Here is a 15447-nt window from a genome sequence, read left to right on the forward strand (position 1 = left end):
AGATGCTGCTTCCACTGACTTTTGAGAGGTCAGATATTCTTTGTATTCATGGGTGTCAGAGACTGGCTTACATTCTTGAAAGCCTTAAAGGAATAAACATCTTCTGCCCCATTTTTGTCTTAATAGGATTATCTCACATACATTTATTTATGGCTGATTTGTAACCTTACAATCTAGCCTACATAAGGGACAGTGTATAGCTGGACTGCTCCAGAACCTGGGCAGGAACCAGACTGAGACTCTGAGATAACTGGCATAACTAAGACTTTGTTCACCCTTTGTAAAACAATACTACTTACATATTTGCTCATCATTAGCCAAATCTTGCTTCTGTCTTTCTTCTATGCAAATTGATTTCTGAAAGTGAAAGTAGGAATGAACCCCCTAATACATGGCATTGTTCTATAATAACTTGCTACAAAACGTGGGTGGCTACATCGTATCAGGAAATAGGTATGAAACAAGTGGGGAAAAATAGAAAGTTTTAAAAAATCCATTGACATCTCTTGGAAAACTTTGAAAAATATTCTAGTTAGAGCCATTTCTGCCTATGTCATCTAAAAGGAAAGATGATTTTATTGTTGGGTCATTTGCTCCTGCTGCCTATTCCCCACCTGAGGTTATGGAATCCTCTATTTGTGACATCACAGTTACTTGCTATGGAAATGGCTGTTGGTGTCACAGAGATAGGATTTTGACTTCAAGTGAGGAATAAACTCCCAGAAGATGCCTACCAGTGCCACAATGGTGGTAGCTTGTGCTATTAATATTCATCTCTCTCCTCGAATCAATACCAATAATGATCATTACCACTATTATATCAATAATACCTCTTGTTTTTCTTTTATTTAGACTGTAAATCCTCTGAGGCAAGGAGCATCTTCCCATCATATAGTTGCACAGATCAGGGGCCTCTAAGTGCTACTGCAATACAGGTAATAAAATAAGAAAGAAGACATCAGTTTAGTGTAGCACTGAAATTGTGTTTTAAATTGAATGGATTCTCTAAAACATCAGCTCTTCTTTCACGAAAAACTCTTTTCCATCTAGTCTCTGTTTGATAACATTTATTATATAGACATATACATTAAAACACAAAAATTAGCCAAATGTCAAATAACATCAGACTATAGAATATATTGTCAGTGCATAAATCTAAACCAGTCTGCAAAATGGCCAGTATTGCAGTATTTGAAATGTAGTGTGCATATTGTCACATTTGAAATATATGTGCAATAACATATATCAAAACCATATTTTTCCATATTTGGAAATTAAAATGAAAAATAATTGCAAAAACAAAGATAAATTTTAAAAGTTAGATACTACTCCATAAAATAATCCCCAGGCAATCATAAATGATATGGTCTCTTCACTCAACTAAGAAACCATTGCTGCATCTGTGATCAGGGAAAGAGGGAGTTATATTGATCAAATAAACCACAATACTTAATACTGTTTAGTTTATACCATCAATGTGAGCATAGATAATGTGAGCTGGAAACATTAATTCTTCTGTACATCAGAGGATAATTATATCCATTGTCAAATGTTTTCTAATCACTCACACATATGACTGATGATGGGAAAGGCCACATCTGATGGAGGAATCTGGTAGATTCAGATCCAACTGCACATATTTCTTCCTATCTATGAGCATCTCTCATACTCAGTGACTGCTGATTGCACCAGACAAGAGCCCTTTCCACCCATAGGTACTCTGACTTGTACTGCAGCTGAAGCTTGTAAAATAAATATCAACTGCAACAGTAACAAAACAGAAGTTTAAAAAGTTGTAATGAAAGTGTGTCTGGCATTTCTGTCCAGCTTTGAAACTATAAAGAGCTTCAGCTTTAGTATGCTAATATTTATTGGAAAGAGTCGTAAAACAAAGTCTGTACCATATATAATTAATTCATCCTTAGAGCCAATAAAACATATCCTGGATAACTGCCAGCTCTGGAGAAAAACATTTTAAAATGTGATAACTAAACATAACACAAAGTTGTTTTATTTAAAGCTAAAAATCCAAGTTCCTGTCTTTCCTATACTTAAAAGCTGTAGGTATCTTTTCTTATATCCTCTGTAAAGGGCCAGTAAAGTCTGTAAAGTGCTTATCTTTTACATAGTAAATTTCTTTTTCATATTGTTACATTACTACTAATATCTATGCCTCTTCCAACATTCTTGGTAGGTAGGCGAGGATTGTTATCACCAATTTAAAATAAGAAAATCCATTTATTTATGTCTGAATATTGGTGACATCAGAGTAGAATTTTTGGAAACCATCATAATCCATTGCTAACTTTGAGCACTCAGCAGCTGAATTTCCAGTGATCTGCACACACCATTCATCTATCTCTTTACTCATCATCCACTACTAAAATGACCCTCCACCATTCCTTCTTAAGGTTATTTCTCTGTGTCATGTACATAGTACAAATAAGCCGCTGTTGAGTTCTGACATCAGTCTGCTTCTCTCCAACAGTATTTCTAATGTAGGCATTTGCCTTTCCCCCCCATCCAGTAGATATGCAAGTGTCTTTTTGTCAGCATCACCTTTCAAAAGCTTCAATTCTCTTCTTGTCAGCAGCATCAGCTTCCCAGGATACATATCCAAAAATCACTGTGCTATAGATTAGGCTTTTCACCATTCACTAAATTGGGCTTTTGTACATTTTGAAATGTCACTGTTCTTCCACATTTTCTTAAGGGAGGCCTTAGCTGAGCGAGTCATCGCTAGTCATCTTCCGATTTCTTTGGAACACCCTTCTTGGTTGGAAATATATATATGGTCCCAAATAATAAAATTACTACTGCATTTACAGCTTGTCCATTAATTGTGATGTCTGCTTATATCCTGTTTTTGTTATTCATGTCAGTGTACATACATTTTGTTTTTGTTGCATTCAGGAATAGTCCATATTCCTCACTAATTGTTTTTATGGACCCCAACATTTTCTGCATTGCCTCAATAGTTGTAGCAAGGAGCATCGTGTTCTCAGCATATCTGAAGTTGGTTAAGAGGAGTCCATCAATGGAAATCCCAGCTCCCTCCAGTTTGTCAAAACCTTCCAAGGCTTGTCTCATAATAAAGGGTATATGTTAAAAAGGGCTGGGGACAAAATACAGCCTTGTCTCGCATCCTGTCCAGTCAAAAAACACTTACTGTCACCTACAGCTGTCCCCTTGGTGATATGTTGGTGGAGGAAGAGACGTGCAATGAGTTCAATGAGATGCTTTGAAATTCGCACGTCTGCCAGTATCCTCTGAGGGTGTCAAACACTTTTGAGTAGTCAATGAAGCACATGATCAATGGGTAAACGTACTCTTTGCTTTTTTCAGTGATGTGATGGATATTCATAGTTTGGTCACATGTGTCTCGTCCCACTCTGATACAAGGTTGTGGTGGTGGTGGTAGTTTGGCTTCTGTCCTTTATTTCATGCAATCCTGGATTATATAGAACGGAACTTTACTAATGTGCAATATCAGGGAGATTGTATGATAGTTACTACACTGTTATGTCTCCCTCCTTCAGAAAGGGCAGAAAAATTCCCTTTATCCAGTTCTGCAGCCAATTTCTCATCATGTTTACTTCATTACGAATTTTCCACATAAGATCAGCACCGCATTTGCAAATTGCTTTTAACAATTTTGTAGGCATGTTATCGACCCTTGCTGTTTTCCCACACTTCATTTTCATAATAGCACGTACCACTTTCCCTCCCAGGACTGATGGTCCCAGCTCTGTACTCCCTTCTCTGTCATCCTGTATTATGAGGGGCTCTGGTGATTTCATACAGAGTGGCAGCATAATCTCTCCACCTGCGTTTAATATCACCCTCCGTGAGGACTCTGTCATGATCTTTTATTATGTCTGATCACGGGGAAAACCTTTTGTGGTAAGAAATCTGACCACTGTGAACACACCTGTTGTATTATTACTTTCTTTATGATTCTGACGTCCATACACCTTGCCCTTATATATTTGCTGTTGTCTTTTCTAGTCTGCCTTTGAATCTGTCTGTTAGTTCTTTATATTCTCTCCTTTGTTCCTCCATCTCCAAGCCATTCTCTTTCACTCTGTAATTTTTCCACCTGCTCAACCACCTTCTCAGTTAACCATGGTGTGGTCTGACTTTTTGGAATGTGCACTTTGGCAGTTTCAAACATAATAGTTTCCATTTTATTTCAAAGTTCATCACCATTTTACACATGGGGAAATTGAGGCAGAGAAGTATGGTACCTTGCCAAAGGTCTCACAGGAATACAGTGTCATAGCTTGAATTAGAACAAATGGATTCTTGGCTGCAGGCTGAGACCCATATTTTTTGAATATTGTAATGTCTTCAGTGACATGCAGCATTTCATAGAGGTGTTACTCAGAAAGATCACTATCACTATTATAAGTATTAAGATGAAATTTGTGCTGGCTACTGATTCCTATTCCATATACATACCCTTTATTATGGCTGAGCAATCTCTCCTTGGTTGACAAAAATTGTCCTATATTCTCATTAGTGGGGTCACAAAGCCAGGTCTTCAGCTGATGTGAATCAACATAAGTCCATTGAACTCAATGCATATATGTCAATTTACAACGTCTGAATATCTGGCCTGAACTTTTTCCATCTCAGAAGTGTATTCTTTATTAACAGTAATACTATTGAACAGTATTGGCCTCTCCATAGTTAAAGATGAAGGTAGGCTGAACTTTGAATCAAATTTTCATCCTTCTTTCCCCAATTCAATGCCCCCCAAAAGAGACTCAGTAATTTCACATGCCATATCTCATCCCAAAGAAATCTTTTTACTGGGAGCATTGGAAAACATCAGAGGAGGAGTTTTAAAGCCATTGACAAAAATATTCAAACTTGAGTGTCTAAAACCAGGCTTCTTAACTGATATTTACTTCACTGAGAGCTGGTAGGTATTTAGCACTTTTGGAAATGGCGAGCATTGTAAGAAGAGAATTGAAAGGTTGTTTGGTTTCAGTATAAATTTATCTCTGACCTCCCCTGATGTTGTATTTGGCAACAGATTTTTTTTCTGTAATGAAATACAACTACAGAATGAAGAAGCTGAGAAGAAGTTTGAGGAAAACTGGTTTTGTTGTATATGGATTTGCATAAAAAATGTTTAATTACAGTGGGACAAACATATAATGTAAATTATAAGAATGTTTTAATGAATTCACTCAACCACATGTTTGCGTATTACAAACATTTGAATGAATGCTTTTTAATCCATTGAAAGAGTTAATGATAAGCAAATTTCAAAGATGCACCATGTAAGCAAACCAAATGTTGATACTCAGACACATATATTTACTCTGGAAGTGTTTTTTGTACCTCATCCAATCAAGCAATGGAAGTAATACCATGTGACTTATCTGACCAATCAGAAGTAAGAAATACAGATTGGGTTTCAAATATTTGAGATCCATCATATAATAAAAGATTTTAAAAAGGTATGTGTTAAGTAAATTTGAATTACAAATACATGTGAGGGTTCCCAGACAGATATACTTTGAGCAGAAAAATAGGCTAAATTAATCAAATACATTATTCATTTTGGATTATTCATTCAGCTTGAGTTTAAAAATAAATAGTCCTTGAAAATTCAAACTTTTTTTTCCAGCTCGTAAGTTACTCAACATACTCATATTACACAAAGCTGCTTTTTCAGCTGGATCACAACATGATAGCATTTGCAGATCAGTGCTGATGTTTCATTAATGATCTCCATAACAAGAAGATCATTGTTTCTTTTGCATAAACACTGGCTGAGTTACTGTCACATCCAAACTTCACTTCATGCTTTTTTGATGGCCCAGCATCACAGAGAATGTCATGCTCCTTGGCAGTAAGTGCACTTAAACCATGTGCATGTGCAGACTATTTGGCAGGGGGTCTGCTGATGCGTGTGGTTTTTTTTTAAACCTAGTTTAAAAAGCCGTTCAGGAAAGGGAGAAACTTAGATACCCATGTATAAATTAGGACAGTGTTTGGCCTGATAAGTGAGTTACACAATATAAAAATGAAACTGCAACTGCCAAACTGCTATCAATTTTTCAAATAGTTATAATTCTCTTCAAGTGAGGGAGGTTGGCCTTGAAGTTAAGGCACTTGACTTGCACTCAGGAGGTGTGGGTTCAGTTCCTAGCTGTGTCTCAAACTTCCTGTGAGATCTTGGCCCAGTCATTTAATTTCTCTGTGCCTCAATTCTTCAGCTGTAAAATGGAGATGATAATACTTCCTTTGTCAGTTTGATCAATTTAGATTGTAAGCTCTCTGGGGCAGGGATGGTATCTTACTATGTGTGTGAACAGTGACTAGCACAATGGGGTCTCGCTCTTGGCTGGGGCCTAATATACTACTATAATACAACTATCAATAATCTGGAATGAATACTATACAGTATACACAATAGAGTAAACTTTTCAACAGCAACTAAATTACTTATGTTCCTAAGTCCTGTTGAAAGTTAATGGGCTTAGGCTCCTAAGTCACTAAGAAATCATAGCTTTTTATCAGAATCGTGAATCATAAAACAGCAATCTCTTTTTAGATTTATGAATTCACACATGTACCTGATTCATGAATCTGACAGAGAAATGGCTAACAATTTATATAACCTGTGAACACCATTCTGAATTGGATCTTAAATAATATTACAGAACAATGAAAAAGATATCCATGGGGATGGGGAGTATTGGGGGGCTATCATTAAAAAGGCTACATTTGCCAACAGATGACATGCTTCAGATTTACCACAGTTATTTCCCAACAAAATATCTGCAACGAGTGAATATGGGGTTTTCGACAGCTTTGTAAATATTTTTCATAAAATCATTGACTATATTTTTCAATATACACTCCGGTTAGTCCCTTTCCCATTGATATCACAAATTTGAGGAGGCTGCCAAAGTTAATTAAATTTTTTCAAAAGCACTTAACTGACTTAGGAGCCTAGGTCCCATAACATTTAGAAAATCTTTTGTAAATGGGAGTTAGGCTCTAAATCACTTCATTTAAAAACTATTACCCTCTATCTCCTTTTTAATATCAATGCATGAGCTCTAAGCACACTGACAAAAATTAAATTTGCAATCCATAGAAATATTGTCCAGCCATAAAATACAGTAAGAAAAGTTACATAGCAGCTGGCAAGTAGAGGCAAAATATATGCTATTATACTCCACCCAAAACCTTTTCCCCTCAGCTATCCCTGGAAGCCCTTTCAAATTGATTGTTTTTCCAGCATGCCTCAGATCTGTTTCACACCAAGAAGGTGATTGAACCCCAAAGCAAATGCTTTATCCCACTGTCCTTCTCTTTTATAATGTGAGGAAAGAGGGTCAAGCATAAATGCCTCTTCTGATCTCAAATGTTGTATTATGGCATGGAGGCCTGTCAAAAAGCCAAGTCACAGGCCATTGAAGGCTTTATTAATCAAAACCAACACCTTATCCTCCACCCAGAGACCAGCAGGCAGCTAGCACAGACCATTGTTGTCATACACTCCCACTCAGATACACTAATTAAAAATGAGTTGTTGTATTCTGAGGGTTTGTCTACACTGTGATAAAACAGCTGCGGCTGGCCCACGTGAGCTGACTCGTGCTCTTGGGGCTCGGGCCGTGGGGCTATAAAATTGTAGTGTAGATGTTCAGGCCTGGGCTGGAGCCTGGGCCCCTCACAGGGACCCAGAGCAATTTTACAGCCCCGCAACCTGAGCTCTGCAAGCCTGAGTCAGCTGACGCAGCAGCAGCAGGTGTTCTATTGAAGTGTAGGTTAGGGTTACCAACTGTCTAATCGCACAAACCCAAACACCCCTGCCCCCCCTCACTTCCTCAAGGCCACACTCCTGCCCTGCCCTTTCTCTGAGGCCCTGCCCCCTGCTCACTCCAGCCCCCCTCAGCCCTGCTCACTTTCACCGGGCTGGGGCAGGGGTTTGGGGTGCAGGCTCTGGGATAAGGGGGTGGGGCCAAGGGCTTTGGAGTGTGGGAGGAGGCTCTGGGCTGAGCCTGGGGCAGGGGGGTTGGGGTGTAGGAGGGGGCTCCGGGTGCGGGAGGGGCTCAGGTCTGGGGCAGGGGGTTGGGGTGCAGGAGAGGACTCGGGGTGTGGGCTCTGGGAGGGAGTTTGGGTGCGGGAGGGGCTCAGGTCTGGGGCAGGGGGTTGGGATGTGGCAGGGTGTTTGGAGTTGGGTGTGGAAGGGAGCTCAGGGCTGGGGTTTGGGTGTGCAAGGGGGTTCAGGGTGCAGGTTCCAGATGGTTGTTGCTTACCTGGGGTGGCTCCCAGAAGTGGCGGCATGTCTGGCAGTGGCTCCTAGGCTCATGGGTGGTCAGGTGGCTCTGCGCGCTGCCCCTGCCTGCAAGCACCGCCCCTGCAGCTCTGATTGGCCACAGTTCCCCATTTCCAGCCAATGGGAGCTGCGGAACCAGTGCTCGGGGCGGGGGTAGGGTGCAGAGACCCCCTCCTCCCCCGACTGTGCCTCCTCCTAGGAGCTGCTGCCAGACATGTCGCCACTTCCAGGAGTGGCACAATCCAGGGCAGGTAGGGAGCCTGCCTTACCCCCGCTGCACCACTACACTTTTAGTGGCCTAAAATCTCCCAGATTGGCTTCAGTAGCCTCTGGGAGATCGAGCCCAATTCCAGGAGGCTTCCAGCCAAACCCTCAGAGGCCCCAATTCAACCAAGCACTTACTTAAGCATGTGCTTAAGTGCTTTCTTGAATTGGGATGCTTTCTTGAATGGATTGAAGATGTCAGTCAATATACAGCACACTGTATTGGAATGAACTAATGAATCTGACAATAGGTTGCTCACTGCATATATGTATGCAATTTTGAGAACATTATAAAAAACGTGGTTTCAAAAATCTGATTGATAGTACTGACAGGTTAGTTAAATAGTTAATCACATCCATCATATAACAAGTATTTAATCAGCAATTTAATCTACTACTTTTATAACATAACTAACAAGACTTTGAAATGTGGCCCATCAAAGCCATTGGGAAATGCCACTTTTCAGACCATTCAAACCCTACTGAATGATGGTGAAACAGACTTATGTGTGAAGTGTTATTTTTTTTTGTCCATGTGATAAATGAAAGTGTGTGTGGGGGGGGGAACTCCCTTTTATGGACACCCAGCCAGCCAGTTAGCTATAAAATCCCTCTTAGTAGTTGTTCTCTACTTTCTTTACCTGTAAAGGGTTAAAAAGTCTCCCTGCGATGCATAGGTAAAAGGAAGGGAGTGGGCACCTGACCAAAAGAGCCAATGGGAAGGCTAGAACTTTTTAAAATTGGAGAAAAAACGTCCCTTTTGTCTGTCTGTTCTCCGGAGAGAGGGAACAGAGCAGAGGTGGTGTAAAAACCTTTGGGCCAGGTATGAAAAATCATCAGATCATATCTAAAAACTACTCATTTGAAACCCCAGATATGTAAGTAGATCAGGGAATGTCTAGGAAGACGCAATTAGGTGTATCTCTTTTTTTTTTTTTAATTTCTTTATGGCTTGTGGACTTTGTGCTAACCCCAGGTGTTTTTGTTTTGCTTGTAACCTTGAAGCTGGACCTCGAACTATTCTTGATGCTTAATCCTTGTATTTGCTCTTCTTAAATCAAGCAATAGCCTGAGTTTCCAGATGTATTTTCTTTTTGTTTTAATAAAATTTACCTTTTTTAAGAACAGGATTGGATTTTTGTGTCCTAAGAGATTTGTGCACATATTGTTTAATTAGCTTTGTTTTTCTTTCTCAGCTCTTCCCTGGGGGGGATGGGTGAAAGGGCTTGAGGGTATCCCACAGGAAGACATTCCCAAATGCGCCTTTCTGGGCTCTCAAGAGGGGTTTTGCACTTGGGTAGTGGCAGCATCTACCCATCCAGGGTCAAAGAGAAGCTGTAACCTTGGGAGTTTAATACAAGCCTGGAGTGGCCAGTATTAATTGTTAGAATCTTTGTGGGCTCCCACCTTCTGCACTCAAAGTGCCAGAGTGGGGAATCAGCCTTGACAGTCCATAAGGTGAAAAAACATGTTTGCTTCTTCCAGTGCTGTAACAGTTTCTTAGGTCAGCTCTTATCCCAGGAATCAGCAGCAATGCTTGATCCCCACAGTAAGAGCTCTGGCAGGTAGCTCAGGAGAAAAGCTTCCATAAACACTGTGAAACATATTGGTTCAAGTTGGGAAATCAGCAGGGAAGGCAAGAGTCATTTTGTGCTTTTGTTCTTGTACTTGGAAGGAAAACAGATGAGTGCATCTTTCCAGATTTCTTGGAGGAAGATCTAAACATGGGAGCCAGGGAACAAAGGGGTGAGACCTGAATTTTACAACAGCAAAACATGGAGAGAAAAGGCAAAGAAGGGACATGGGGAGAGGGAGAAGTTCTATTGGGGAAGCACAGAGAGGACACTGTTGTATTTTGAGCACACTACAGGGCTTGTGCAGTGAAGTGTGTGTGAACACAGAAAATAACTGGGGAGAAACCTTAAAAGAGGAACTGAGCTTGGCCAGCACTCTTGCAATATCCAAAGCCCTCCCCCCATTTCACTTATGAAACACTTCTGACTCATCTGTAATGACAAGTTCCCTGATCCTCATTTCCCAGCTGCTTGCTTTTCCTCTCCTGCCTTAAAGGCCACTGTCCTTGATCTGTCCAGCTGCAAAGTCCCTGCTTCCTCCAGTCATGTTAGGTGAGTTACGGAAATCTGCCTGAGGCCCCATACATCTTGCTTTGCAGGGGCCCTGCTGTCCTTAACCTAGGTTTTTGGAATCATTTACGGAGGTAACTCCTGCATGCATAATATAACAGCCTTGATGCTGTACTTAATCCTAGCAGGATGTACCGAAAAGAAAAAAGAAGGAAACTAAACCCATAGAAACTGTGAAGCAGATACTGCTTCTCTCCCTTCCCACAACCACTGCCCCATCAGCACACCTACCTAGTATTTACAGTCTCTCTGGTGGATGGCAAGCTGTGGTAGGTAATCTTTGCATTGTTGATATATAGTAGTGAAATAACAGCTGCAGATGGTCAGTGATTTCACTTGTATAAAGAGGAGATGTCATTCTGCCATGGCGTATCTGCAGTTATACTAGCTGATGGGTTGAGTGTGGAATCAAAAGGGGCAGGGTTATTATTACAAGATCATAATATTGATGCTATTCTTCCTTGTCTTTATTTACTTGTAGCCATTTACACCTGTGCAAAATGGGGACTAAATGCTACCTTTCTGATTTGGTGCAGGGCAATGGAGAATTAGCCCCTTGGTTCTATTCTCAGCTCTGCCATTGACTCACTCCATGGGCAGGTCAATTATAATTGCAATTCATAGAGGTCCTGAGTACCCACAGGTCCTATTCCAATCAATGGGGAATGTGAGTGCTAAGTATGTCTAAATACCAGGTCACCCTATGCCTCAGTTTTCCCCTTCTGTAAGATGGGAGTAATTATATGTTCCTTTGTGAAGTGCTTGGAGATTCTCTGAGGAAACGAGCTGTTTGAGTGCCAAATAGGACTATGCACTCTACCCTATTGCATGTTGAATGTTTCCTTCTGACTGTAATTGTGTGTATATCAATTACTTTGTCCCACTAACTTCACACGCCACGGTAGTTGCACTACTATGTGACAGAATAACCAGAGCAACCAGCTGTAGGACTCAAAGCGTATGTTTCTTTTTATTCACACTTTTTCCTCACTGCTACTCAAGCCTCCTGTGTTTGCTTTGCTCTTCCCTCTCTTGCAACTGTTCACACCTTTTTGCTGCAGCCAGAAGAGGCTACGAAAGCAAATAGGAAGCTGAGGAAAAGGTTATTGTTCATTAGTTTTCTATGCTTGATAATCACAAGCAAGATGGCCTCAGATCTAAATCATGGATGGGGAACGGAGTGGTTATGGCAGCAACTGTTATGGTCACAGGAGGCCTCATTCAGCAGCTCTTTTACTGTAATAATATTATTGCACTGTAGTGAAATACTCTGGCCGGCCTCCAGTAATAATGAAGTCCATTGTTGTGTCCCCGGTGACTCCTGGAAGGAAACTTCCTGCAGAGTGATGGGAACGGCCGCTGCCTACTGGAGAGGGAATTCAGTGACTCTTCACTATATGGAAACACCCTTCATATCTTATGCCTGGGTCTGAGTCACTGATTCTCTTCCTTGCCAGGCAGCAGAAAACTCACTTTCTAGCATTGTGGATAAACAATAAATTATATTTGGGCAGCAGACTATAGTTTTTAATTATATATATATATATATATATATAAGTATAAATGATGCATAGACAAGTTCCTGGCTAGGGAAGAAATTGCATCACTGGAATCTGCTCGCATCCTGAAAACCCTAACTCCACCACCTAAATGGCAAACATAAGATGACATAAGTCACCTGTTTAGGACTGACTAGCAAATAAGTCATGAAGGATTGTAGAGTATTCACAGCAAATAGTTGCTGACCTGTATGTGTATAGGATGTGCTATGGTGGACAGACATGGAGGCTGGAATTTCACTAGCTTGTGGGACTAGAAAACATACAGGAATTAATGGTATCTATCTGGCTAACGGTTCATAGATCCTAAGGCTAGACACAGGGCTGGATTATGACATTCTGAGGCCTTAAACTATGTCAAGTGTAAGAGGTCCCATACCATAAAAAATGCATTTATTATTTTCACAGAAAGGACACTGAATATATAAACACTAAAGATTTATATTTGCATATGTACAAAGGCGAAGTTATAAAAATTGAAGAATAATCTTCATAATGACATCATGACAGAAATAAATTTTAGACACATTCTTTGAACTAATTGCATATATAAGTAAAGTAGAAGTAAACGATACAATATACAAAATAAAAAAAATACAAGAAAAATACAATTTGCTAGAAGAGTTTTCAAGAAATTTTTCTTCTCTGTTGGGGCATCTAAATTGTGGAATTCCTTTCTGAATATGCTATAAGATGGCAATAGAGGATATATAGGATGCAGATAAACCACAAACTTAAAGGTCAACTGTTAGTTTTATTGATATGAATTACACCTAAGTAATAAGCAAACCATCAGAAAATTATATGCGGGTTGTATTTTTCTAATAAATTGATTTTTTTTTATATCAGAGGGGTAGCCGTGTTAGTCTGGATCTGTAAAAGCAGCAAAGAGTCCTGTGGCACTTTATAGACTAACAGACGTATTGGAGCATGAGCTTTCGTGGGTGATCCGACGAAGTGGGTATTAACCCACGAAAGCTCATGCTCCAATACATCTGTAAGTCTATAAGGTGCCACAGGACTCTTTGCTGCTTTCTTTTTATAGCAGGTTATGCTGAATTACCTAATATTGATACTAAAATTACTAACAAAGTTTTTATTGAAACCTGTAAAAAATTGTAATTTAATTTATATATCTATATAACATATATTATTTTTATTAATATATATATATGCTCAAAACCTGTGTTATTTTACCAAGATATTTCTGTGAAAGTTAGGGCATGTCTACATTTACCGGGGATTGTCGCTGCGGCGATTGATGCACCAGGGATCGATTTTTAGTGGGTCTAGTGAAGACCCGCTAAATCGACTGCAGATCACTCTCCTCATGACTCTGGTACTGTGGAACAAGAAGCGTAAAGTAAGTTGATGGGAGAGTGTCCCCCGTCAACCCAGCATGGTATAGCGACTGTATTAAGTCGACCTAAGCTACGTTGACTCCAGCTACATTATTCACGTAGCTGGAGTTGCGTAACTTAGGTCGACTTACCCCCTTACTGTAGACCAGGCCTGAGTGCTATTTTGTCTATGGGCTGGTTTCCTGGCTTCCGTTGACACGCGCAGTGAAGACACCGGGGTAAGCCGACCTAAGCTATATCGACTCCAGCTACATTATTCATGTAGCCAGAGTAGTGTAATTTAGGTCGACTTACCTCCATAGTGAAGACAAGCCCTATGTTCTCACAGGAAAACAAGAGAGGATATATAATTTTTTTTATACCATGAATAAGGAAAATTATCCTTTTTATATGAATAAATGGAAAAATGTTTGATTAATTTTGTTAGGGAAATGCAAGGTTTGTCCAGACTATATATAAAATATATTTACAAACGTTTATTCCAATTTAATTTTCGCTATGAAACAATACATTTTGGGATATTTCTTTTGCCATACTATAAAAATACATTGGTATTATGCATATATGTGATTTCTAAATTTATACAAGAATTTTTACATAGCATGCTACTATAATAAAATATTATCTTGTGTGCACCAAACCTGCCAAGCAGAAAATCCCAGTCTTTTTTCGAGGCAGACATCTCTCTTTGCATTTGCTTCTCTATCCTCTGTCTCCCCCAGGACCACTGATTAATCTTGAGTAAACACCTCAGAGACACAGAGTGACAACAAGCTATATGTGCAAAAAAGAAAGAATTTACCAGAAAAAAGGCTGGTAATTTCTAGAGAGGCATTAAGAAAGTGAGAAACATTAGCCTATATTCAAGCAAATATAACGAATATTATAGGCTTTAATAGCCTATGAATCATATATGCACATAGTTTGAAATAACTTGCTCAGCAAGTACTCAGAATATTTTGATATATCTTCCTTCACTTCTCTCAAAACCCTCTATTTATCCTTTTGTCAGCACTCTCTGATATTTACTGTGAAGGTTCCCGAAACTGACGGAGGGAAGCCAACACAAATTTATCCTCCTTAAGATCCACTCAACCCAAGTCCATAAGATGATCACCTACAATCATGTGAAGCATGGATAGTGCATGAAGCAGAAAGCGGCATGTGTGCTAAAATACACAATTGTATGTATGTACAGATCAAAAGATGAAAGAACACAATAACATAGGAGTATGAGCTTGGCAGGATTGCTTCACGACACTGCCATCTCTGACCACATATTTTTCCCCATTTTATCAGCAATGAGATTATTTATGTGTTTAAAGAAGTTATGAAGACATGGTCAGAATTTTACCAGTAGCAGCTGGCCAACAAAACGCTGCCTTAGGAGACTAATAGCAGATTTACTCATAGAAATACTAATTTTACAAGTGCAATTATCATTTTTCCCCCCTCACCCCTGGCCTCCTGCCAGGCAATAACGAACAATTAGTGAAGGGTAAGGGTATTTGTGTAGCCAGATGTTTATTTTTGTCATATTTTATTGAAAATGTCTGCATTTAGAGAGAATCTTTTCCCCATATCTCTTTTATTTATCAAATGATTTTGATAACATTTTAAATGGAGTCAGTTTTTTCTTTTTTAGAGGCCCCCGCGTATTGAGGCCCTAAAATGTAGCTTGCTTATCTTATACCTTAATCTGGCTAGAAGGAACCATTGTTATCATCTAATCTGACCGCCTGTATTACACAGACCATAGAATTTCCCAAGATAATGCCTCGAGCATGTCTATTAGTTAATAAAACATCCAC

General features: G+C 39.6%; 1 long non-coding RNA gene across 1 annotated transcript; it reads left to right on the top strand.

Moving 5' to 3' along the window:
- Positions 1-683: 683 nt before the first annotated feature.
- LOC123372027 lies at positions 684-15084 on the top strand. Its single transcript, XR_006580052.1, has 3 exons — positions 684-747; positions 853-935; positions 14649-15084. It is a non-coding gene; the product is annotated as an uncharacterized LOC123372027 (long non-coding RNA).
- Positions 15085-15447: the final 363 nt, after the last annotated feature.

The sequence above is a fragment of the Mauremys mutica genome, chromosome 5, assembly GCF_020497125.1.
Source record: "Mauremys mutica isolate MM-2020 ecotype Southern chromosome 5, ASM2049712v1, whole genome shotgun sequence".
Classification (NCBI taxonomy): Eukaryota; Metazoa; Chordata; order Testudines; family Geoemydidae; genus Mauremys; species Mauremys mutica.